The 24,033-nt window shown below is 41.6% G+C and overlaps 1 long non-coding RNA gene across 1 annotated transcript in view; it reads right to left on the bottom strand.

The window, feature by feature from the left end:
* Nucleotides 1-23,772, bottom strand: part of LOC139749859 (uncharacterized) — a 359,223-nt gene extending 335,451 nt beyond the window's left edge. Inside the window, exon 1 of the long non-coding RNA XR_011713052.1 lies at nucleotides 23,551-23,772. This is a non-coding gene — a long non-coding RNA (uncharacterized lncRNA). The remainder of the gene's footprint in view (nucleotides 1-23,550) is intronic.
* Between the last annotated feature and the right edge of the window lie 261 nt (nucleotides 23,773-24,033).

The following is a 24,033-nucleotide window of genomic DNA, read 5'->3' on the forward strand; positions in this document are numbered from 1 at the left end:
TCTGGAAGTTCTATCTGCAGCTGCAGGACACCGCCCGCTCACCATGTGTCTGGAGGGTGGGTGGGGCAGGTCTGTGGTGTGTGCAAGAGTGAGAACAGATTACCAGAGGTGGGTAACGGCAGGAGTGAAAACGAGAGGCATGTCGTCTAGGGGGAGCTGAGCGCTATAACAATTCTGATGCAGGGATTGTCTGTCAGTGGCAGGAGATTTACATGGATGAGTGGGTAATGTGACAGTTAAGGGTATGACTGAGGAGACATGTGGTACCAGTTTGAAATGAAAGTGAAGGGTATTGGGGTTATGCGCTGAAGTAGGTCTGATGACTGGCAGTATCTGGGTTAAAGGAAATGCCGCGCACATAAATGATAATATACATGGGCGAGTGGGGCTCTCAAATTAACACTACCGCATTATGTACTTAGCTACAGGCGTGCAGAGGAGACTGTAGGATATGAATATGTTGAGAGGGGCAGCTGGTGAGTAACCTCAATTTCTAAGTCGAAGAGTGTGTGAAAGTTGGTAATGGTTTTACGAAGAATTGATAATGATATGGACGAGATGATGGTGACGAAAGTAAGACCAAGAAAAAGAGGCTTAAGTAAAGAGATTTCATGACAGACTGAAGTAAGAGTGATACAAGGTGATAGTAAATGAGTGTGCGAAGAGTAGGTGTTGAGGGAGGCAGTTCTTACACGTGCGGGTGAAGTGTCTAGCATGTGTAAAGCGTCAAGTGGCTGTATGAGAATGGGTAGTGTGTGGTGGGATGAAGATAATCAATTTGCGAGAGAAAGAAAAGACAGAAGTGCATGGAAGTACCTGCAGGGAAGAAGTGTAAGTGATCAGGTGGTTTTCAAGAGAAGGCGGCATGTCAGTTGGAAAGTGCAAGGGCTGAAAAGACGGTAAATGGGAGATGTGGTGAGTAAATATCGGCAAACTTCAAGAAGAAAGATAGAATATTTTGGAGAGAGGTGAACAGCGTGTGGAGAAAAGTAGAAAAAATTGGAGCATGACTTCAGTAACCAGATAAGGTGATAACAGGGGAAAGAAGAGGTGAAGATTAGATGAAATGAATATTTTGAAGGATGACTGAATGTGCTGGATGATATTGTGGAGGATGCGAGGCGTTTGGGGGCGAGATGTGAGAGTCATGGTGAAAGTCTTACGAAAGATGAAGTGTGGAGAAGCGGCTGGAGTGGATGTGATTGCAGCTGACGTTCTTAAGAAAGGGAGTGACTTGTTGTTGATTAGTTAGTCAGGATTTCTCGATGTATGTTTGACCAAAGGTGAGTTACCTGAGGACAGGCAGAATATTCGTACAGTGCCATTACATATATACAAGGGGAATAAACCTGAATGCTAGACTGACAGAGGTATAAAAAAAAAGTTTCGAGAAGATATTTGGTCATTCATATGGAAGGGAAGTGATTGACAGGGTGGTGGTATGAACATTGCATCAGACTATGATGAGCGATGTGGTTTCTAGAGCGGTAGTGGATATGCGGACCAGGCGTTCACTCTGAGGAATGTTGTGTAAGATTTACTAGATACTTTTCGACCTGGGAAGACGAAAGATACAAGGCACCGAGATGCTTTGTAAAAGGTGATGTAAATATAAAGTGTGAGAGTAAAAAAAAAAATACAAGAGAAAATGAATTTTCTTGAGAAAACAACGGATATATGAAAGTAGGAAGGGAGGAAGCCAAGTAGTTCCCAGTGAAGGTGGGTGAGCGTCAGGGGTATAATATCATAGCTGCTTATTCTAATTATGGGAGGGGAGAGTGAGGGAGGCAAATGTGAGGGGAGAGGCGACGGTTCCACAGCATACTGGGGGTGAGTGAGCCTTAAAGGTGCGTCAACTGCAGGTCGCAGATGGTATGGTTCTAGAGAGATGCTGTAGGAGTAACACGGTAAGACTGATGTGTGATATTAAGTAGAGTATGACTGAGGAAGCGGACCAGGATGTGATAAAATGTATCGGCTAAATGGGGAAGATGAGGGAAGAGAGATTGACGAAGAGAATAAACAGGTCAGAAGTGGAGGGAGAAAATCGTGATGAGGAAGAGACTCAGAATCAAATAGAAGAATAGAGTAAATGAGACAGAGTTGGAAGAGACTCAGAATTAAATAGAAGAATAGAGTAAATGAGACAGAGTTGGAAGAAACTCAGAATTAAATAGAAGAATAGAGTAAATGAGACAGAGTTGGAAGAGACTCAGAATTAAATAGAAGAATAGAGTAAATGAGACAGAGTTGTCGGGGCCTGAAATACAGGAAAGTGGGAGGAGTACATGTGGTAAAGGGAATTGGAGCGATACAGTATACAGGGGTTGATGTACCGTAAATAATGAATCAGAGCAAATGGAGTGGTTAGGGAAAACCACACCTGAGGGACGTGCCTTTGGATTAGGGAGGGAATTGGTTTCGGTGCATTGTATATTACAGTTTTAAAGCGTGTGTGTGATACGCAAGTGAGGCCTTTAAACCAGTCATGATGCTACCTCACTGACGCAGGAAACGGCGAACGAATGTGTCAGATAAGAAAAAAAAAAAAAACATTAACGTACCGCATCCTCGGCGACATATATCTTGACACAGAGGCCATACATTTCTCCGATCCTCAAATCTTACTTCGGTCTCCTAAGAGGAAGCCATCTTGCTCACTGAATAAACGAACTCTGGTAATTCTCGTATACATTAATGATCAAACCACAAAAATTACGGACACCATACCCTGTTTATCATTTGTTTTAGATCATGCTTAAATGCTAATCTGCTATCAACTGAAGCGGGTTTTCAGAGAACTGCATTCAGAAACAACTTTAAATACATTCATCTTTTCTCTCTCTCTCCTCTCTCTCTCTCTCTCTCTCTCTCTCTCTCTCTCTCTCTCTCTGGTGAGTGGTGTGCTAGTCTTTCCATCATGACAATCTCGTTGTAGGCACTCATGAGTAGGTAGGTGGTCTCTCTCTCTCTCTCTCTCTCTCTCTCTCTCTCTCTCTCTCTCTCTCTCTCTCTCTCCAACTCACTTTCGGCTTTTTTCTATCTTTCCTCTCAGCTTCCCCCTCCTTCTTTCTTTCTTTGCATTTTTTATCTCTCTTTTTTGAGGCCGTTTATTCACTGGATCTCTGAGCGTTGAGTGGAGGAAGTACCAGACATCCTTCCCCGGGATGGTATTTGGACGAGTCGTTTTCTTACTTCAACTTATCACAAATACTTATCTGAAATTCCTTACGTTAACTCTTGAAATAATAGGACGAGTGTTCTACAGTTAGAATTACTGCACCTCTAAAAGCTTCCATTACAAGAAATTGATGTGAAATTTTTTTTTTTTTTTTTTTTTTTTTTACTTTGTCGCTGTCTCCCGCGTTTGCGAGGTAGCGCAAGGAAACAGACGAAAGAAATGGCCCAACCCCCCCCATACACATGTACATACACACGTCCACACACGCAAATAAAATGATATTCTTTAAAATTCCTTGCAAGAGAAAGATTTATTCTGGGACGATTTACGTGGTCAGATTTCAGCGAAGAGGCTTTCTCTTAAGAAATGTTAACTCTTTAAAAGTTTATTTCGTAAATAGGTTCGATTCCCAGGTGCAAGTCCTAAGATACCGAGAACATCAAATCACAAAGATTAAGCTGCTTATTTGCCATCAAGACCTGGCACTACTACTTATGTTTTCCGTAATGCATACCTTGTCCCCAGTCCAGATCAAGGTGGCATTTGCCTAACCTTCTTCATCATTAAGGTATTAAATGAACACCTTAAGGATTGAAACCTAATTGGCATATCCTATCACTGTTTGAACTTTCTGCTGACACGTTACACAACCAGCTTTCCCATACCTCCAAACACGACAATCCTAATAGGCAACTCGAATGATGCAATGAAAATTGTCACCAATGAAGACAATGACACTTTGAAATATGACCACAGCTTATGGTCCTAGGGAGAGGGTTCCGACTGCACCAAACACATTAGCAGCTCCCTTCCATACGCCTACCCACCACTCCCCAGCTCTCTATGATCCAGGGGTTAACAAGGCCGTTTTAACCTGCCCCAACTTGCCCCATACAGTGTTTGACTAGTGTACAAACCCCAACAAATCAAGTAGATATTCTTTCCCGGTTTAGAAGCGGGAACCCCCTAAAAATTGTCTAAACAAACTAACGAAATTTGTAAGCCTTAAATCTGCTATCAAAATTTCACCAACAACCAGAATCCGCCTCTTCGGCCCTTCCTTTTGTGGATTATGGATGAAGGATGATGATATTAGACCCATGGTCCCCGGCGACGCCCCTCCTGTGTCATACTCAGGAAATAACGTAGTTCACACATCTAGAATTTGCCACGTCCATCTCCCTCGAGCAACCCATGCAGTAGATGTGGTAGATCTACTTTGTATCCATGATGATGGAATATCCTCCTCGGTTTTTGGTAGACCCAGTTCTGAGCACAAAGGCTTATTACGAACGAAAAACCCATTAGTTTGTCTTACTAGCGTTACCGTTTATCAATATTCAAGATATCATTGCTTACACAAGTCAACCTAATTTTGAACTATCGCTAACTTTTTTGATAATGTTCGTATATTCGAGCATTCTACAGTAGCTTCCCAGCCTTAGTAATGAATCAGCATATAGACGATATCACTTTCTGCCGTAATACGATCCAAATCTTTATACAAAAAAAATCACACCTTTTAACCAACACGAAATAAAAGATAACCAACACGCCACCTCTATGGAGTGACTTTATAGAGCACAAACAACTTCAAGCTGCGCCGAAGCCTCTCTGATCCCACAGTTGTAATCAACTAGGCTCCTATTGCAACCCGGGATTTACTGCAATTCAATTAAGGTATTAAGCGACTTACCCCCTTGGAGTCGTTATTTGATGCACAGTGCTTTGTGGTGCAGGAGGAAGCAGCTCATATGCGGACCACAAGTTGGGTCGTCTGGAGTCCACAGCCTTCCGAAACAGTACGACTCATTTTCGAACAAGAAAATTGTCTACCTGAATATTTCCACGAATATGGAAGTTTTCTGATGAACTACCAAGAGCAGTGATGTCTTACTGCACGCCAGAGGTATGTATGTAGTGGTAATGTCTACCTACATCACAACAGAAGTGTGCGCGTTGAGGCACTCGTGCATATATCTAAGAAACCGACTTATAACCTTGGCCTTCACACTGTGGGAGATGAAGATCTGAGACAGATATTGAGGGTGAATGATGGATTTCTACGAGGTGTCTTTCAGGATTATCACAAGAAATACATGAAATGTTTTATCCCACATATGTACTCTTATGTATTTCCAACACCTTATTTCCCCTGGGAACTCTCGCTAAGGACGTGAGTGAGGGAAAAAAAATCTCAAAAGTTCCCTTTTCAAACACACGTCCACGGCATCTTCCATCCCCACACACCTTCACATGGTCCATCACCCATACACCTTCCAGACATGCTCCATTCACCACACACCTTCCCAAGTCCTCTCCTCGATATGTTCCCTTACTTTCCACTCCTACGACACCGGAAGTCTCCATCTATATCTTGTTCGCTTTTACACTCCACTTACGTACGGTTCTCCACGCGACCAAACCACTTCAAAGCATTTCTCACAATCCACTCTAGACATCACTTTTCCTCTCTATGTATCACACGGATCTTATGCACTTCACCATATCTTCTGCTGACACTGCAAACACCCTTCACACAGCTCAGTACAGTAGTCGTAGTCCCTACGAGTGTCTGCTCAGTTCACTATCCAGTGTTTTGCGCCCATAGCTTAGGACTGGAAGTCCCTCAGTCCTTTTCGGACATTCAGGATCACATTTTTGCTTTTATATTTCTCCCTAAAGATGCCATTCCACCACCTCCACCTTCGTTTCCTCTTTTTCGTTGTTCCCTCTACTTCTGTCATCCTTTCCTCACTCATCTTCTCCATGTGTGCAAACCATCTTAACACACCTTCTTCAGCTCTCAGTCATATACCACCATCTCTCTCTCTCTTACACCTATCATTTCTTGTTCGATCACTGGTATTATCATCAATGCCCTTTCTTAAATAATAATGATTAAAACATCTCCAGGAAGGAAAACTGTTGTTTGAATTACAGTTTTCAAACACCCAGTTTTTTCTTTTTTTGGATTTTACTGAATTTCAGGAGAAGGGGTTTATACTGGAAAAGATCAAAATCTCAAAAAAAAAAAAAAATTCACTCTGACTCTATCTTTCATGAAAGAGATTTTATCATTAATTCCAGGATATGTATATCAAGCATAATTATGCCGTCCACCACTGTGAAAAAAACTCTTTCTTTTTATTTGTTTCTGATCTCATACTAAAACATTTCTGGATATTTATTAATAAAGTGCTTAAATTCTCTTCGCCTTAGCAAACCTTCGCGGAGTCATCCACTACACTGCTCCCATCATACTGTCTGCGTACCTCTTTATGCTATCGCCTGGTGATAGCATCACCCATTTCACATTTCATTCCAGCATTTTCAAAAATTTGTCTTGGCAAGTCACCCCACTGTATGAAATTTCATGATCAATCATCTTAGACCTCATCTACATCTTAATACATCTTCTCAAAGAAGGAGACGTAAAAGCTTTCGCTGCCGTATTCTCCTTTCTGTTTCACAAATTTTGTCAAGTGTTGTCGATCATGCTTATTACCGTTGTAATATTATCATTTCCATGAACATCCTGCATGATTCATACCACTCTTGGTTATTCCCCTTGCTTTTCTTAAACTTTTTACAGACCAGCAGAAATTCAGCTACAAATTCTCTTATCCAACGTTAGTCTTTTTTGGTAATAAAGAATGAGGGGTCAATCATCTTTAGTTACTTCTACTATTTCGTATTCATTATGCGATGATGATTACCTTCTCCCAACAAATTACCTTAATTAGACTGACATAAACGAGAACTGTTCAACTAATTGGCAAGGTAAGCTCTCATGGACTCAGCCAAGGCCTCCATATCCTTGTTCAACATTTTCCCTTCGACTTGAATTTTCTCAACATCTGCTTAATTCTCTTAAATTCCATGCATCCCTTATACACACATTTCACTTTCGTCTTGATGTATGATGCAATTCACCAGGAAAGTGTGTCCTAAATTTTCCTTTTATGGGATCTCGCCACCAAAACTCGTTATTCTTTAATGGAAAACCTAAAGTGGAACATTTTTCTGTACTACGACGTTTGTTTCTCCTTTCTTACCTGACGATATGTTAAGGTCTCTCGAGAGACGACTTATAAGACCTTAGATGCGAGGCACTGAGGACGTCAAGCTTCAGGCCAGGCTAGAGAAGCGCGGCGCTAGAAAAGGTAGAAATTATGGACAGAAACACTCGGACACAGACTTTACAAACGAAACTCTCGCATACTCATCGCCTTCGTGCTTTCGGAAGCTAGTAGTTCCCAAGGCAACGTAACCGTCTTCGGCTCTCTACCTTCCTTGTCTGTCCTAAATACCCTGAGATCAGAATGAAACACACTTGTTTCTAGTGCCAGGAACAGATCTGCATGTAATGATGAATGATAATGGGATTTCAAGTCAAATTTTGGTGGATTCTCCACACAGAAGCCTATTAAAACATAGAAAAGATGATTCTTCAGCTAAATTTACACTGGGTTAAGGGAATTTTTAAGAAAAACAGTGTCGAACTTTAGTCAGGATAGAACTCTCAAGTGATTTTCAAACACACAGTTGTCGGCAGACCCACTGTCCTATATGATGAAGCTCATCAAGTAAAACATTTTCACAGAGAAATAGTAAGAACAGCAGACTGCAATCTGTCGCCAGATTAATGATAAATATACAGCTGCCTTTGGCAATCTGGCTTGCGTGGAAATGTTTATCATATGAAATGCGAGAGCACAGGAATGGATGCTCAGGTAAGTATTATGACTTACACCGAGAAAATATAACCTTTTCATGACAGTCTGAACGAACCCCCTGAAGAACTGGCATGACACCCTACGGGTAATGATGAAACCCACCTACGAATTTGAGAATGTAAGCAAATTCAGGCTCTGACAAACCTCGTTTGTGAACTCTGCAATCCTTTAGAGACACAGTACACCAGTGAAAATATACTTCACAACAATAGATGACCACATTTAGCGTCAAAAGCAAACTGAATAAACCGAGAATAAGTTAGCAAAATGGCAACATCAGCATCATTACTTGACAGAGTTCAAAGCGGTCCGACTTAAAAATTCTTTCAGCCTACTTCAAAGTTTAACTCATCCTACGGCATGATGCTGTTCCACTTTCTCTCTTCTAAAGGTATTACTATGGTTTTTGCCCACACCACTAGCGAGACCACGCAATACTCAGCAATTCTGGCTGCGTCACATGATTACTGTGTGGCAGTTGTCAATTCAAGGGTGGGCCGTTTTGATAACTCTTTCTTTCCCTGCACCTTAAAGTTCCAGAACTCACTACACTCTCATGTCTTTCCCAATAACTAAGACCTGAATCATTTCAAAAGATAGGCTTTTCACTTCCTCCGAAATTCGTAAATACTTTCCTCTGTCTCCTCTTTTTCCCTTACATCAACCTCAATAAATTTCAACTAAGGCCCAGCCTTGATGTGGACTTCTGTCCGTGACTGAGGACTCCAAAGCACACACAAAAAAAAAGCACAACCAACAGGAGCACAGCGCTAAGTGAACGTCCGCCTAGCGGTATTTCCCAGCCTCACCCAGCTACCCACAGTGATTCCCAGCTGTTCCACTGACGTTTCCACACACACTCCCGAAGATGATTTGACGGATTCCAATGGAAACTTTCAGACAACTCTAGGCAGTATCGTACAATTCCCATCCAAATAAAAAGATATCAGATAACTTGAAAAATTCAAAGAATTTGATAGAAACAGTAATCTGATCTGAATAAATATATATATATATATATATATATATATATATATATATATATATATATATATATATATATATATATATATTTTTTTTTTTTTTTTTTTTTATACTTTGTCGCTGTCTCCCGCGTTTGCGAGGTAGCGCAAGGAAACAGACGAAAGAAATGGCCCAACCCCCCCCATACACATGTACATACACACGTCCACACACGGAAATATAACATACCTACACAGCTTTCCATGGTTTACCCCGGACGCTTCACATGCCTTGATTCAATCCACTGACAGCACGTCAACCCCTGTATACCACATCGCTCCAATTCACTCTATTCCTTGCCCTCCTTTCACCCTCCTGCATGTTCAGGCCCCGATCACACAAAATCCTTTTCACTCCATCTTTCCACCTCCAATTTGGTCTCCCTCTTCTCCTCGTTCCCTCCACCTCCGACACATATATCCTCTTGGTCAATCTTTCCTCACTCATTCTCTCCATGTGCCCAAACCATTTCAAAACACCCTCTTCTGCTCTCTCAACCACGCTCTTTTTATTTCCACACATCTCTCTTACCCTTACGTTACTTACTCGATCAAACCACCTCACACCACACATTGTCCTCAAACATCTCATTTCCAGCACATCCATCCTCCTGCGCACAACTCTATCCATAGCCCACGCTTCGCAACCATACAACATTGTTGGAACTACTATTCCTTCAAACATACCCATTTTTGCTTTCCGGGATAATGTTCTCGACTTCCACACATTTTTCAAGGCTCCCAAAATTTTCGCCCCCTCCCCCACCCTATGATCCACTTCCGCTTCCATGGTTCCATCCGCTGACAGATCCACTCCCAGATATCTAAAACACTTCACTTCCTCCAGTTTTTCACCATTCAAACTCACCTCCCAATTGACTTGACCCTCAACCCTACTGTACCTAATAACCTTGCTCTTATTCACATTTACTCTTAACTTTCTTCTTCCACACACTTTACCAAACTCCGTCACCAGCTTCTGCAGTTTCTCACATGAATCCGCCACCAGCGCTGTATCATCAGCGAACAACAACTGACTCACTTCCCAAGCTCTCTCATCCCCAACAGACTTCATACTTGCCCCTCTTTCCAAGACTCTTGCATTATATATATATATATATATATATATATATATATATATATATATATATATATATATATGAACAAACTACATATTTCGTATTAATCGACTTCATTCCTCGCATGGGACAAAGCACTCTTAATTACACGTATAATCATAATCTAGATATGCAAGTCTACGTCAATTAGAATATATCTGGTACGTTCCATGAAAACTTTATAAACGCGTATTCAACAGTTTTCTACCGCGTGCATATATATATATATATATATATATATATATATATATATATATATATATATATATATATATATATATATATATGGCGTAATCATAAAGCTGACAATCACAAATGAACTTTTAAACCACGCACGAAAAACAAAGAATTATTTGCTCAAGCGCTTTCGTGTATTTCAACACAGCCTCGGAAGCAAATTGTAACAGAACACAGGAGGAAGTTTTGGAGACACCAATAGATGTTTACCAGTCACTTTGCTAACATTTATTGGTATATGTAAAACTTCCTTCTCCAGTGACCTGTTACATAATTCGCTTCTGAAGATGTGTCAAAGTACACGAAAGCGCTTGAGCAAATCATTCTGCCTTGATCCGTGTTTGCCATGATGGATAATGTTTCTTCTTTGCTTCTCGTTTGTCCTTAGGGCTCTAGAATGTTATTCAGTCCTGTCTTGATCATTACAGCCAAAGCCTATAAGTACAGTAACCATCTTCCTATATGATAACAACCTTTAAGTATCTATTGTCTACATATTTCAAGCTCTTGTGAATGGGCTTCATTTCGATTAGTTATTTTCTTCTTTTTTCCGATCCTCTGTGTTCGTCTCTCAGCAGCTTCCAATTTACACCAGAACAAAATTCCAGACCGTGAACACGTTCATTATCGTTCTTTAGTGTCTCCCCCCCTAAAAATAAGGTGTTTTTCTCTCATGACAACAGCCCTCGCGGCAAAACTTAATGGTCCTGGATTTCAAAAATATCTTGACGAAAACTTTAGAATTATTAGAATACAAAAAAAAAAGACATCGAGTAATTACTGTATAGAGAACCACAACCAAAAACCACAGCATACAAGAATAACCAACAGTACAACATGTACGAATCATGGAATAGATGCCCTCACAGAAGTGATGATTCCTCTGTGTAACAATATGGTGCACATGACCACTGTCAGGGCTTCCTAAACGAGGAAAACAGAATCACTTTCGCCGAGAAACTAAAAAAATAATGCATAGTTATACAAAGGATAATAACGACAGAAAGACTGTTTGATGATTACTATTAACGAATTTCTGTCCATATATAACTTTAGTAACAGTAACAGAGAATGGAGAACATGAAGAAAAAAAAAGAGGGGAAAGATGAGGAGCCCCTGCCACTTGCGTCCTATCACCTGACAGCAGCTAACAACCAGGGGTAAAACAAGGAAACCGTAGTTTAGCAGAAGAACGGTAATTACTTCGTAAATAGGCAGTACAATCTTGTAACTCAAGACCCCAATTACCCTGAGAATTATGGAGATGGCACTACCTACACTCGCGAACTGAACTGAAAAGATCTGTCTTCTTCACTGCTTTAGTAAGCTGCAGTTTACTTTGGAGTGAGGAGGAAATATATGTGATTTACTGTGAAAGATTTCATGGTCTTCAATTAAAATGTCGATACCCTAAAGATAAGAAGATTTAAATAAAGAAAACTGCTTTATGTATCATATTTCGCTTATTCACAAAGTAGTAGTTTTAACTGGTGTCACCTCTGTATAGTGTCTCACCTCTATCATCCTGAAAACCACACGAGACTGGAGATTGCGTGGTCTTCCTGGGACGTTTGATCATACGGGTCGGCAGAGGTTGATAGATAGATAGATAGATAGATAGAGAGAGAGAGAGAGAGAGAGAGAGAGAGAGAGAGAGAGAGAGAGAGAGAGAGAGAGAGAGAGAGAGAGAGAGAGAGAGAGAGAACGGAGCAACTTAAGACAAACTTTAGCAAGGTAATGCAGATGCAAAGCTGATTAAATATTCATGGAACGAGTTGACGTTTGCGGGTGTGTGCTGGAACTTGGGCGCCACTTTACACTGAGCCCCGCAGTTACTGCATTGTAGAATACCACTTATACCACAAGTTTACAACCACTGGCTGCTTGGTTTACCTTCTGATGAGTGAATGTATTCATTGAATTCCCGTCCTCTGAAGGTAGATCTAACAAATTCTTGTGACAGTCTAGTATTATTTCTGATAGTCGAACGTAATATTCCACTTCATCTCATATTAGTCAAACAATAACAATTACCGAATATCAAGAGAAAAAAATACAAGAATCTCACGCATACCTGCTAATGCAATATCACGATACAACACATTCTCACGATATGATAAATTATCATAATATAGAATAAAATATCGCAACTCAAATTTCAGTGTCGTGTTATATGGCGCGGGCAGCAGGTGGGCGAGGCCAGCCAACGACCACCTGCATCTTGATGTTACAGTAAGATTCGTCGATCACGAACTCGTCGAAAATAAAGGCTAAGTTCTAGATGGGGTTTGATGGTTTAGCTAACTCCTCTTACACACATTGTAAGGAATGCAGCCCAGGGTCACATTCCAACAGTATATATCTTAAACTCTGGGTTGTACAAAAGGAGGCAAACGGCTGTTATATTCCTCTAATCACCTGGTTTTCCAAACGACAAAAGCAAGAGTTCTACTCTTAAAAAAAAGACCGAGAGGTAACGTATCAGACCCCATATACCTAACAACTGCTTCCTCGAGTATACAGCAAGTCATCTGCTTCTTCAGAAACCACTACACTCCACATTTCTCACCGAACAACACCATGGAAAGCAACGTCCTCGCTAAGGTTCTTTAAGACTTTCTTTGTGTCTCGTGTCTTTCTTTGCCGTGTCCTCCATCGTCCATCCCACTGTAGTGGCGGCACCAGCAGCACCTCCACATTCCCCACCTCTCACAGGAACTTCCCTCCGTCTCCCAGACACCAAGATCCCTTCCACCGTCCATCCTCCTGATATAACCCTGCCACCTTTATCGACTTCTAGTAAAGCAGAGAATTGGGTCGACTCCAAGACCAGGCCTTGGAATCTAGCAAGGAGCTAAACCAAGTTTACATCTTGTGATAAAAGCTTATAGTATGGCACAGGTCATCAACATGCCACGGTGTCTATTCTCAAATAGGAAGGCATCTGGAACTCTATGCGAGGCCGTGCAATACTTAGTAAATTGACGTATCTGTATTGCTCTATGTACACCAATAGCAACTTGAGCCGAAAGTAACTTGTCTTGTAAAGACAGTATCAGAGCAAAAAGAATATTTCACTCGCTTTTATATAAAGATACGAATTCTATACTATACTATTAGAATCCATTACCAGAGAGATAGATAACGCTATAACATAAATCATACAATATCGAGAAAATGTTTCGAGAATCACTGGAAAGCATAATGAAAGAGCGTTTTAATGATAATCATCTTACCGCTAGTTTAATCTAAGTAACAATTTAGTTACAATACGCGATGCCCTGTACTATGCAAGAACTACATTAATTTTTTCCTCAAGAACCGATACGTCACACAGTTCATATGCAGTACTTTCTGATGATATTATGAATCGTTAAACGAGCATTGTCCCTCGCTTGAGCACAGGAAACAGCTTAGAACAGCTCTCTTAGACTTGCAAAGACTACGTCATCTCTTTAAGCCAGTCAAAGCAGAAATATTCGTTCCATCTGTTGCTGTTTCTGGAAGTAAGAACAGGTGTTTGAATCTACGTCCGGCCCAGAAATCGCTCACCCTGGTAAGCAGCTCACGTGCTGCATTTGTAGCAGGAATGGCTTTTGGTGTTCCCTTCTCTGGAAACAACTTTCTTCTTGCTTCAGTGACACCATTGCAAATGTCCTTATGCCGTCGTACAGTAGTATGACAAGTCTCTCTATGGTACTCGAACTCCTCTGACTCTTGAGGGATAGAAGCTAGACTAAAGAGAGAGTAAGTTAGCTTTGGTGAGACATTCCACGCTGTCCAGGCGATCTTCTCCCTATGTCCAACAATCGATGCAGTGTCACAATCAGTCACTACGTGGAACACTAGAAATACAAGTGAATTCTCTCGTCCACGAATAGCAGCTATTCCATATGTGGCCGAATAGTTGCGTCTTTCTAATTTCGAAGGCAACCTAGAGCTACTCTCAAATTGAACAAGTAGTTCATGGTAGAACCATAATGGTGGGGACCACGACGTGTGTATCTACTATGGCTCTGTGAGCAGAGCCATAGTAGGAGCAGCAAGCGGATGTCCGACTCTTCACAGATGACTGGCAGCAATGAGACAAGATCCTCTCGAGCAGGAAGAGACAAGACTTTCTTCACATCCAAGGCTTCCTTGTCATGTTCACCAAGTAAACTAATGACATACCTAAAAAGGAAGGCAAAGATTTTCTCATTTTCATACATGTCGAGGGAGAACCAGTTGATCTCTGTGCCTGGCATGCCACCCAACAGATCTCTTGCGACTCGGTGTATGTCGGCCATACTGGTCAGGCACTTTCCTGTCGCAGACACACTGGTATTCGGAGTCGACGGAGCGGCAAGGCGAAGGGCTATACCAATACGACCTGTGGGTCCAGACGGGTAACAAGGGAGAAGACTGGGATATTACGCAAGAAGTTCTCCGAGTGGGAGGCTCTTACAGTTAACAACTGTGCCTTCCTCGTGTGGGTTTCATACACGTCCGGCATGGTAAGAGCTTGATCGAGCATGGCTGAAGTTTGGTGGAGCAAGGGCGAGGCGTGGCTTTACGCTACGGGATTTTCCCAACTGCTTTGCTTATGGTTCCATGGCTAAGTGTGTCTGGATAAGTTCTTCGCGGAGTTGGCCCTGCCAGCTCACTAGAGGCTGCTGTGGAAGAGGGTAGGTAGGGAGAGCAATCTGGAAGTGGTATGGATCCCAGTGCCACCGCTGAGCATCGTCGAGATGGAATATTCGTGGTCTTCTGGAACAGACAGAGGTTCAGGGTCTTCTGGAATATAGACTGCGAAGTATTGTCATATTCCTCAAGTCTATCACTGCCGAAGATAGTGAAGCACTGAAAAAGTAGTTTAATCTCTTCAGGGCTAAACTCAGCGAGATGGAAAAAGCGTCTACTACGTCTTCTGTGAATTTTGTCTTCCATATCTTCTTTACCTTAAATGACACCAATTGTCCTGAAGCCAAATGGGCACTGAGCAGAATACTGTCTCCTGAGTGTGTCGTTGGAGCTCCTGGTCGTACAGTGCATACGTTGTCGACAGTCTGTTATGCGGAGTTGATGGAGAATCTCGCACTTGCAAGGGTTTTGGGTTCGTCGAACTCTTTCACTAAAGCCAGGTCAGTGAGCAGGGTCTTCGCCCTGCCAGCCATGGTGCCACAATCAAGCCAGCAGAATATCGAGTTCACACGACAGTCTGCTTATAACGTCTTTGGAGGCTTGGCAACATAAAAGACGGGCGAGAGGATCTCTTTGCTGGACCCTTCAGCTGCATCGATCCGATGCTAGACGTACAGCAGAGTCGACGATGCGCTCAACATGTGTGTGAACGTCAGGAAAGCGTGAAGGAAAGAAACCGTAAACATGGCTGACGACAGCGTCCCTCCTCACAGGACTGAAGGCGTTCTCGAGGTCTAACTTGACCAAGGCTTTATTATGCATCGTGTTTGCAAGGGGTTTTGCCAGCTTCTGTATATGTAGTTGCTGCAGGTCTAATCCTCTTTTATGGTGATGGTAATGTGCAACGAAGCTGATACCGATGAATGCATTCAGAACCTATCAGTGCTGACATAAGAGTTCTAACGTACGTCAAAAGATTACGAGCTATATACGTTGAACCTGGAGGTATACCGTAAATAGGAGAGGCCGTTGATTTCGGGTATGTGGGGGAGTTTCAATGTTCATTCAATTTGCCTACGTCACTTGGTCGTTCTCTGCCGAGGGGGGGAAGGGGGAAGGAAGGGTACACCAGTCACTGTATCAGGAATGCGTTTGGTATTCTGTTTAATAAATAGATATATACAACACGTAGCAGAAAGGCAACAAAAAGAGAAAAAAAAAAGTGCGTCAAAAGTGCAACAGAGAAGTGGGAGCTGTAAAGTAACAGGATCCAATGTGCAAATTACGTGCATCCTTAATACGATGTATTCAAATGAATAACCGAAGGGTTATCATTTCGACGTCCACGATGAGGGTAACAAGTTACTACTCAACATTCACGTGTGCATTTCACGTAGCTGAAAACTTTCTGGTTGCGAGTCTCAAAATGGATTGTGTCAAGTTTGGAAAATCTGTTATTACAAAGGGAAACAAATGGTTGTACTTTGCAAGTTGTCCGCTGTGCATGGGATCAGTCCAGTATAAATAGAAAGGCAAATGGATTTCGCCCGTATAGTTCTATCCGACTCTAGTGAAAAACAATTATTTATCCCAACCTGCTGGGATCGTAGGAGCTCAGACTATATACACAAATAGTGGGTTGTAAAGAGTCATGATGCACGATCAACTTTCATCCAGTTATTCTGCAAGTTTTCCTTCGAAATGATGTGGAGAACCACAACCCTCGGATGATGTGGAGAACCACAACCCTCGGATGATGTGGAGAACCACAACCTCAAATGATGTGGAGAACCACAACCTCAAATGAGGTAGAGAACCACAACCCTCAAATGAGGTAGAGAACCACAACCTCAAATGAGGTAGAGAACCACAACCCTCAGATGATGTTGAGAACCACAACCCTCAAATGAGGAAGAGAACCACAACCCTCAAATGAGGTAGAGAACCACAACCCTCAAATGAAGTCTAACGGTACGACTCTCGGATGAGGTAGAAAACAACGACTCTTAAATTAGGTAGAAAACCACAACTTCTTGGGTGAGGTCAAGAGCAACAACTCTCAGTTAAGGTAGAAAACCACTGCTGTCAAACGAGTTAGAGAACCACAACTCTAAATGAAGGTAGAGAACCACAGTTTTTCAAACAAGTTAGAGACCACAACCTCTCAAATGAAGTAGAAAACCACAACCCTCAAATGAGGTAAAGAACTACAACTCCGAGTTCATCAGTGACTAGGAAAGGTTAACATAACAGTTTTTCATTCGAAAATACAGTTTCGTCACCCAGACCAAAAAAAATCATGGCAGAAGTGTGTATTTGATGATAAGCATTTTCATGGTAATTATCAATTGAATCAGATAATCAAGTATTTGCTTTGGCTTATCGCAACAAGAGATAAAGATAGATCCATGATATCTAGGATGACCACATAGACCGGGGCTACTCAGTTACTACTCGTGATGGCCCAGTCACACAAAATACCCAAATGGCAAAGGTCCAAATGAAAGGCATTTAAAATAACGTAAAAAAAAAAACTAATTAAGAGTACGCTTTACAATTTATTTCAGACTTTCAAAATAACTAGAAAAATTATTCTAATTAAGTTAATACAAAAGATAGTTTTATGAAATGCTTCTAGCTACTGACGCATTGTAAAAAAAAAAAAAGCAGTCCTATCTCTTTTTTTCTTATCACTCTAATGAGCGAATTACTGAAGATAGAAAGGGGAGAGGCTGGCGTCCACACCAAAGCTTGCCACTGTCTAGATCAAGTCCGCCAGCTGAGTAACCGTGATAGTGTGGATGGCAGGACTTAAGAGGACATCAGCACAAACTCACACATCTACACATTCGAGAGTAACTGCTGAACTCCCGACCATCTTAAGTTACTAAACGATACAACTGAAAGCAACCGACTTCAAACATCGATAGACCAGCGGGTCCGAACGAGGCTGTTTGTAATGGTGGAATGAAATCGAAACTCATGGGTTAATATGGCAGGAGTAGAAACCCATACAGGAGGAAGACCTACGAACTTATCGTATAGCTAAGGACGTGCAAATCACGTCAGTCGTGGATTTGAAGCCAAATATTCATCAAGGCGATGCTTAAACTTATCTATGGTACTGTAAATCATTCCATACGTTGAAAATAAAAAAGAACATCGCCTCACTCGAGGTTAAAAACTTTGCCCAAGAGTTTATATGATGATGAGGGGCTTGGGAGCCAGGTCGAGAGGTTTCAGCAACAAAAGACACAGTAAGAATCACAACTTGGCAAGATATAGGCTTAGAATCTTTTCATGACCCACGTCTAAACCCATACACTTATAACTAACGCGAGTGTTCAACTCCACAAGTCTAACCTGGTTTTGTCCCTACGTCCTATTGCTACCAATGCTGGTTGCTGCATACTCTCCCACCGGAGATGGCCGTCAAGGTTGGAGCTCTGGCTGAATCCCGATTAAATGTACTAATTAAGGACGTTGCCAACAGCTGGATTTCAGTGTGAATGACTGGCCCAGGCACAGGAGATTTCACAAAATCTCTCATTATATACCAGACAACATCGAGCAACTGTACCCTGAGCATAATTCGCTTCCTATTTGCAGAGATTAAAGAAAAACGAAGTGGAAATCAGCTGAAACTAAGTCGTAGTACAATTACAAGGTAATACACCTCCGTGGTGTAGAGGTAGCGTTGCTGATCGCGACGCATTCACGGGTCATCCGAGGTCGAGTGTATAGGTTCGGATCCAGGTTGCAGCAGTCGGTCCACTGTCAACCCAGCTGTTCATCCTCCCCTAGGAATTGATCGATAAATTAGGTACCTTGATTACGTTAAGATATACATATATAACGATAATGAAATGGTCTTGATTAGGGCATTCAGTTACCCTTGCCGGCTAGGCTAACACAGTACAGAAAAATCAAATGGAGACGTAAGTCTCAAAAGAGGATTATTCAGTCATGGACAGAAGACTTTTAAAAGAACTACTGAGGTCTAGAAACGCAAGGTGACGCCCGCAAACGTAAGCAAAAACTGAAGAGAAATTATCGAACTAAAGTCATGTGCATTTGCGAATCCTCGAAGCACAGGCCAGACTGCCACATCAACACACTGAATAAACAGATAAGCTCTGTGGATCAGCAGGGAATATAAACAGGCAACCGGATTATATATCTCAAGCCCAGTGTTAATCGACTTTTAAACTACTCATCCTCACAGATTTAGTTAATTCATTAAACGAACAAGCAGCCTACTCTACTACGTACTGTAATGGATTTGTGACTAATGCGAGATTAGCTGATCATATGATTATCCCTCTGCTACTCCTAATTGTACAACTGGCTTGCCTCGTGGATCTAACACAGAACACTTTACATTACAAATTTGTTGTACCACAATATCAACTTGGGATAATTAATTCATATTATCCAGAAGCCAATCATTAAACTTTTATAAGGTTAAACCGTTCCCTTCTTGTGCGAATGATTTGAACATGGCAGCAGTGATATAACATCAAAATGTCTTACTTCTGAAGAGTATTCAGAGACATGATAATTGTAAGGAAAGCCAAAACCCTTAAGGTACTTCTTTCCTACAATTTGCCTTTACGTTCAGTAAATTCAACCCTTGTGTGAGAGGAGGCGAATAAATAAAACGGCAAGAGACAAACGTGGTTTTAAATGCTAACATTCAGAAGTTATGTCCCAGAAGATGTGTTAGTGTCCTAGAGCTGTGTGTGTAAACGTGTGAAAACAGATATAGACTAGGGTCGTGTCTCGCTTCCGCTCTCCCTGTGCTATCCACGCAGGAACCCTTATGACAAGAGGCAGGAGGCTGATGTATTCTAACCAACATGCTCTACACGAAACCTAACCTAACCTAACCAAAGGAACTCCAACGAACTCTACAACAATAAGACCAGCGCTGGTATCGAACTTGGTGGCTTGGTGGTAGTTGCAGTGATATGTCTCTTCCGCATATCCACACCTAGTGTCTATGATGCATCGTACGACATACAAGAGACCTTACTGAACGAGACGAGCTACATATTCTGTATAACATCTGATTGTCTTGAAGATGCAGGATGGGCATTTTAGATGTCTCTATCTTTGGTGATGAGAAATGGGATCATTCAGATATATTTCAAGTCCTTCGACTACTAAATTGTCGCATGAGAACTTGGGACGGCAGTGGCCGAGCTACATAACTACAGGTAAGGAGAATTTTGATAGAATTTTTAGATGATAGTTGTTGAAAGTAGTGTTGTCTGCGTCAACATCTTATTGTCGACTTGTTTGATGTAGAGCAGGAGGGAAATCAAAGTGAAAAACCTCCTAATACTGACGAGTGCAATGCATGTTAAGAATAAGTGTCAACACCTCCAGCTGCAAAGGTGGGTCACTTTCGCATGCTATCCTCTGAGCAATTAGCTGCAATCAGAACATTCAACACACACAGTAACACACACACACACACACACACTATATATATATATATATATATATATATTATTTTTTTTTTTATTATACTTTGTCGCTGTCTCCCGCGTTTGCGAGGTAGCGCAAGGAAACAGACGAAAGAAATGGCCCAACACCCCCCCATACACATGTATATACATACGTCCACACACGCAAATATATGTACCTACACAGCTTTCCATGGTTTACCCCAGACGCTTCACATGCCTTGATTCAATCCACTGACAGCACGTCAACCCTGGTATACCACATCGCTCCAATTCACTCTATTCCTTGCCCTCCTTTCACCCTCCTGCTTGTTCAGGCCCCGATCACACAAAATCTTTTTCACTCCATCTTTCCACCTCCAATTTGGTCTCCCTCTTCTCCTCGTTCCCTCCACCTCCGACACATATATCCTCTTGGTCAATCTTTCCTCACTCATTCTCTCCATGTGCCCAAACCATTTCAAAACACCCTCTTCTGCTCTCTCAACCACGCTCTTTTTATTTCCACACATCTCTCTTACCCTTACGTTACTTACTCGATCAAACCACCTCACACCACACATTGTCCTCAAACATCTCATTTCCAGCACATCCATCCTCCTGCGCACAACTCTATCCATAGCCCACGCCTCGCAACCATACAACATTGTTGGAACCACTATTCCTTCAAACATACCCATTTTTGCTTTCCGAGATAATGTTCTCGACTTCCACATATTCTTCAAGGCTCCCAGAATTTTCGCCCCCTCCCCCACCCTATGATCCACTTCCGCTTCCATGGTTCCATCCGCTGCCAGATCCACTCCCACATATCTAAAACACTTCACTTCCTCCAGTTTTTCTCCATTCAAACTCACCTCCCAATTGACTTGACCCTCAACCCTATTGTACCTAATAATATATATATTTTTTTTTTTTTTTAAACTATTCGCCATTTCCCGCATTAGCGAGGTAGCGTTAAGAACAGAGGAATGGGCCTTTGAGGGAATATCCTTACCTGGCCCCGTTCTCTGTTCCTTTTGGAAAATTAAAAAAAATAATGAGAAGGGAGGATTTCCAGCCCCTCGCTCCCTCCCCTTTTAGTCGCCTTCTACGACACGCAGGGAATACGTGGGAAGTATTCTTTCTCCCCTATCCCCAGGGATAATATATATATATATATATATATATATATATATATATATATATATATATATATATATATATCTTTTCTTTCTTTTAAACTATTCGCCATTTCCCGCGTTAGCGAGGTAGCGCTAAGAACAGAGGACTGGGCCTTTTTTTGGAATATCCTCAACTGGCCCCTTCTGTTCCTTCTTTTGGAAAATTTAAAAAAAAAAAAAGAGAGGGGAGGATTTCCAGCCCCCCGCTCCCTCCCCTTTTAGTCGCCTTCTACGACACGCAGGGAATACGTGGGAAGTATTCTTAATCCCCTATCCCCAGGGATAATAATATATATATATTTTTTTTTTTTTTTCAAAATATTCGCCATTTCCCGCGTTAGCGAGGTAGCGTTAAGAACAGAGGACTGTGCCTTTGAGGGAGTATGAACATCTAAGAGGGTGAGAGAAGAACCTCGGTTAGAGCAAATTGAAACATTCGGGGAGAGAGAGAGAGAGAGAGAGAGAGAGAGAGAGAGAGAGAGAGAGAGAGAGGGGGGGGGGGGAGACGGGGTTGAGTAGGGCAGTGCAGTAAAGGCTTAAGCCAGTGCAAGGGGTGGGGGTCAGGTGAGAGGAATGGCCGTGCACGGGTGAGGGTTGTACAAGAGGAGAAAGCGTTTCTGTGGACGAGTCTGGCAACTACAGGGCCAAAAAATGAACCTTCGAAGCCTAGAATGATCGAAGCCGGCCGAAAAGAGGCAATTGATAAAAATAATAATAATAATAATAATAATAATAATAATAATAATAACATACTAATAATATATTGGTGTATATATGTATACCAATTTCTCACTAACAAGGAAATTCATTCTTTTACTCGATTGTGCTTCTAACCAATTTCAGCATGTTAAGCACCAGCCTCGAAGTATTACCTTTTTTTGGCTACTGCACTCATGCTAATAATGTTAATTTTCACACCAATATTTTCCTACTATGTCCATTACAAACTTCGCACATGTTGCACTGTACCTCCAGGCCACGTTCGTGCTGCCTAGCCATGGCAGCCTGGAAAAATAGCAACATTTGTTACATTTACCACCTAAAAAACAACTCAGTCACTTGCATGGCAGACAACCACTTCTATCTCACCATGAACAGCGCCTGAATCATACCCTCCTATGATGACTGTTATTCCTTCACTACCCGCAACCCAAAGACTCTCTGAATAAGCAAGTCTCAAAACCAGACCGAATCTCGTGGAATAGTTACCCACGTATACCCGCCAAACACGTCAAAAAATAAACGTTCATTACATCTCTAAATACGATTGTCACACTTGAAGATGTCACGTTTTTGTATTCGAAGTGTTCCCGAGCTTCTCTGGTTTTCTTGTGTGTTAACCATCAGTCACAAATATTCACTACGTTTAAAGGGATTGAAAATGTTGATAATACTTAAAAAGTGTCATCAGCTCACCGATAATGCCTTCGCTTCAAAGTCCCCAAATTGCGTGTTTGAAAGACAATGGGCACATTACGAGGCCATTTTTTTGTTTTGTTTTGTTTCACAAAACTTTATTAAATTACAAAAACAGTCGTAGAATATCGAATATTTCCTAAATGTTTAGGGGATTCTAATCAAATTCTAAATTACGTCACAATTTCCATAAAGTGGTTCAACCTTTTGCCTGGGTTTGTCAACTTTATGCGAGGCCATACCGTCGGGTGCCGGTTTGCATTGCGTTTCGAATTAGTTACTTTGCCACGATAATCAAAACGACCGAGTGTTAACAGGAAATGTCACGCATGAACCAACTGGCGCTATATAGTTTCCTTTAGTTCCATGTTAGTCATGACCTGTAATCAGGTTAAACATGATCGCCAAACAAACTTCAACATAAAACCAATGATCATTCGAAGTACAATCTCTAAACAACTTTCAACATGCTTCTTAATAATCAGTTGAGCCATGATCATCAAATAACACCCGACATATCACCTTCAATCAATCAAAATCATCGCCAAACAGAATGATAGAGAGTAATCATGTTACTTACCTTCCGTCACCTGCCAGTTGTCGAGCCGTGATAATCATCAGTCACGAATAACGAAAACCCGAGGAACGAATCACTTATTTATCATAAAAATAAATCACTTTTGTCCTGTAGTTTGGTTATGATATCGACACACTGAAGTTCAGACATCCATGGCGGAGGATCGTTGAATGGCAACACCACATTCAAACCGTCCGGGTCCTCCCTTCCTCCCTCCTTCCTCCAGCAAGACCTGGGCAAAAATGAGAACAAAACCGTTAGCTTCACTAAACCCTATATGAAAACAGGAAGTCGATTACTGTCGTACTTATGAAAGGTAAATTTATGAAAATTATCAGTTAATGGTCATGATAATCATTGTACTAAGATAACATCATATGACGCATTCATCAATAACATCTACGTATTTATAGGCCGTCCACGAACGTAAACAAAGGCGGAACAACGGTCGTTTGGCATGGCTGGTGTACTTACGCGTGTCTTTAC

Source organism: Panulirus ornatus, chromosome 8 (genome assembly GCF_036320965.1).
Source record: "Panulirus ornatus isolate Po-2019 chromosome 8, ASM3632096v1, whole genome shotgun sequence".
Classification (NCBI taxonomy): domain Eukaryota; kingdom Metazoa; phylum Arthropoda; class Malacostraca; order Decapoda; family Palinuridae; genus Panulirus; species Panulirus ornatus.